The sequence below is a fragment of the Gossypium hirsutum genome, chromosome D07 (genome assembly GCF_007990345.1).
Source record: "Gossypium hirsutum isolate 1008001.06 chromosome D07, Gossypium_hirsutum_v2.1, whole genome shotgun sequence".
Classification (NCBI taxonomy): Eukaryota; Viridiplantae; Streptophyta; class Magnoliopsida; order Malvales; family Malvaceae; genus Gossypium; species Gossypium hirsutum.
In genome coordinates this window covers 51758404-51762350 of record NC_053443.1, presented here as the reverse complement: position 1 = coordinate 51762350, position 3947 = coordinate 51758404, and the positions used below count along the sequence as shown (strand labels likewise).

Here is a 3947-nt window from a genome sequence, read left to right as displayed (position 1 = left end):
ACATCTTAAAACCAATCAAAATCATTTGTTGGTGATTAGAAGTAACTGGGATAAAAAAATGAGATTTGATGAGCTCAAAATTCAAGCAATAGTGTAGAAGCCCTAGTTTAGGGGCTATGTTGATGTACATAGAATCTATGTACCGATACCTGCGCTAAGGTTCTGATACATAGATCATATGTATAGCTTTTTAGTTACTAACATGCATGTTCCAATACTTATAGTTTGAGTACCGAACCTTGGGTCCTAAAGTTAAAAACTCGCTCAAAAACACTTAAAAACATTCCCAAAAACACATCCATATAATTTCCATAAGTTCCAAGACATTATAAAAAGAATTTGCGTTCCATTTTAAGCTTCAAATACAAAACATATAAATGTTTAAACTAAATGGTGAAATCAAAATTTAATTGATAACACAAAGGGGGTTCGAAAATAAAACTCAAATTTAGATTTTTACATATCTAATTTAATTCTTGATATACATGCCAAGTTTCTTATAAAAATAAAAATTAACATCAATGCAATACAACCTTAAAACCTCAAATGATGATATGATGCTCCTAATTCAAAGTCCAAGCTTCTCGACAAGTCTTTAATCTATGCATTTTAAACAACTAACACGTGAGATCGATGAGCTCAATAAGTACTCAAGGATAAACCTATTTGTCTTAATTCTTATTTGCATCAACCCATTGGAATTGATGCCATAAAATTCACTCATGTCACTATTTAGTGCTTCAATCAAATCCTTTTTTTATTACTAAATAATAAGGGCTAAACTTCCCATTAATGGTTTATTAGCCAATCATATTAAGAAATTCATATTCTAGTTCATTTGCTAATTAATCCAATGTTTACTCCCTTTAGCCATAGTTTTTTAACATGTTCACCTTATTGTCATTTAACCCTTATGCAAGCTATATATTTCATTTTAAGTTCCTTCTTAAGTCATACAAAGTCAGAAGTTTTAATCTCAAGGATTCATCCATAGTTCCAAACAAAACCATTAAGCTTATCTACTTACATAGTATATCCATTTATGTGACATAATATCATAGCGTCAGCTATGACATGGCATATTATGTATTAGCATACACGTTTACTCAAATTCCTTTTACTTAGAAAGCTTTTAGTCCCTAAAACATACTACATTAGTTTACATATAAAGATTTATATTCATAAGAAAATTTTATAATAATTAATTCATTTTTCCCTTTGTTGCTACTGTAAAATAGATTTTTAGCGGCGTTTTTAGTGGCATTTGGATCAAAAACGCTGCAAAAGGTAAGCATTAGCAACGTTTTTGCATAAACGCCGCAAAAGGTAAAGTAATAGCAACGTTTTTCTCATAAATGCCGCAAAAGATAAAGCAATAGCGACGTTTTTCTCATAAACACCGCAAAAGGTAAAGCAATAGCAACATTTTTTCATAAACGCCGCTAAAGGTAAAGCAATAACGACGTTTTTCCCCTAAATGCCGCAAATATTAGGTGCCGTTTTGATTACAACTTTGTTCCCCTCTAACCCTCTCGCAATTACAACTTTGTTCCCCTCCACTACTCTCCATTTCTTTTATTATGTTTTCACGATGGCTTCACCCGGTCAAAAGATTTTTAGGGTTCTATTTGACCCGCGATTTATAAAAAAAATTCAAAATCGTAGCTCGATCTGCCATCGCCATTGTGATCAAAACTCCTTACTGTCTCTTTTCCAGGTTCAATTTATGGATCGATATTGTTTTGCCAATGATTTATAGCACATTCCAATGACGGTGGAGGAACAGTTGTTTTTGAAAGCGGGTAGGGAAGAATGCCCGTGGGAGAATTTGCCCAAACGGCTTCAAGCCATTTATAACTTCAAAGAAGAATGGCACAAGAGGTTAGTTTCGACTTTGCTGCTTACTCTTTGTCTTTTACCTTTTAAATTGCAGTTGTAAGGATCATTTAGTTTGTATCTTTGAAGAACTTCATTGTTTTGCTAGGAGAGCAATATAGGATAAAATTCACCAAACGAGGAAATACTCATTTCATGCTTGTAATATTATTGATGGAAGTTAACCTTACGGTAAGCGAGTTTGGGAAAGAGCTTTTGAAACAAATTAGAAGTAAAAAGAACTATGTTAGTATGATGGTCTATGTTAATCCTATTTTGTGGTAGTCCTGTTGTTTAGGGAAACAACAGCCATGATGTATAATTGAATTGTAATACAAAGAATAATTTATTCTCTTGAGAAATTTATAAGTTTTTACAGTTTTATCACTTTTAAGTGTTTTTTTAAGAATCATAACTACAATCTTAAAGATTGTATTTGGTAAAACGGATCCGTTTTACTTCTAAATTGTGGTTTATTCTCTAGAGAAATTTATAAGTTTTTACAGTTTTATCACTTTTAAGTGTATTTTTAAGAATCCGAACTACAATCTTAAAGATTGTATTTGGTAAAACGGATCCGATTTACTTCTAATTTGTGGTTTATTGTTAATCCTATTTTGTGGTTTATTCTCAATCCTATTTTGTGGTAGTCCTGTTATTCATTATAGAGGCAATCTTCCTTTTTTATATTTGGCTCCTAATACCAAATATGGCTAAACTTGCTTGATTATGCAGAGCTGAATTACAATGCATCTTTGCAATGTGGCAGATGATGATTTAGACATAAATCACTCTTGGAAATTGTTCTTAAGTCCTTTATTCTCTTAGATTTAGATTGTATAGTTTAGTTACAAGCGCCCTCAACTGCCCCCTACCTCCCTATGAAAAAAGAAAAGACTTATCATGGTTTACATATTTCAGATTTTTGAACAACAATTGATGGCTGCTTTATTGCTTTCAGGCTGGTGTGTTCCCAAAATCGTTAAAGAGTTATGTTCAAAGGGCATTGGCTCTATGTAAGGATGAAAAGCAATCGGCAGCTTGCTAGGAAATCATGAAGGAGGTGAGGATATTCTTTTAAGTAAAATTTTGGCAGCTGCTATTCAGGATTATGTGCATAATGAATTGTTTTCTTTCTTCTCTCTGCTTTTTTAAAAGTTCTATTCATGCCATGTTCATCAAGCATTCATTAAGAGTTTGGGTTAATGAATTCTTAATATGCTTGTAACTAAAAGTTGTTTAAATGAAGAATATAAGTGTTTCACTACAGAAATTTCATCTTTACAAATTGACAGAGCAAGGAGGCTAGCTCGAAACTTAGGATAGCCTTTAGCCACTGAGCTGACCTTGTCTTGTTGATTGTCTGCATTTAAAAGAGGGTACTGGGTCCACTAGAAAGGAAGATTGAGAACAATGATTCATGTGCCTAGCTTTATGGACTGATTTTTGACAACATTTTGACTTCCTACGTGTATGCTATTATGTTTCTTTATAAGGGAGGCTATGGAAAAGGTTTTTCTTTGGTAGGATTTAGCTTTAAAGTTATGGAGATTAATTGGTGCGTAGCAAGAGTTTTGAAGATGGTGGCAACATGGCTGTTGAACACATTGACTGGGATGCACTAACTGTGAGAGGAACATGCCAGGAAATAGAGAAACGATACTTGCGTCTTACTTCTGCTCCAGATCCCTCCACTGTAATCATCAATATTTATAGTTTTGTTGTCGTAATCTTTGCATTCCATCTTTTGAATTATTTAGAAAGAATGATGCCATATTTGCATATTTGAGCTTCCCCATCGATCTACAGGTAAGACCAGAAGAAATTCTGGAAAAAGCTCTTCTTATGGTTCAAAATTCCCAAAAGAACTACCTTTATACGTGTGATCAGTTGAAGTCTATTCGCCAAGACTTAATTGTCCAAAGAACTCGTAACCATCTAACAGTAAAGGTATATCTGATGCATATCCCCGTCTTTGGGAGAATAAGACGTGTTTATGTTGATGAGGGTTTCTTTTTTAAAACTGATAATTCCTGGATATTGTGCTGATTTTCAAGCATAATTTCACTGCT

At 33.2% G+C, this 3947-nt stretch overlaps 1 non-coding gene across 1 annotated transcript; it reads left to right on the top strand.

Annotated features, from left to right (window-relative positions):
* The first annotated feature begins 1531 nt into the window (after positions 1–1531).
* On the top strand, positions 1532–3947 carry LOC107955029 (uncharacterized). The gene is made up of 3 exons (XR_005916343.1): positions 1532–1881; positions 2837–3571; positions 3685–3947. It is a non-coding gene; the product is annotated as an uncharacterized protein (transcript).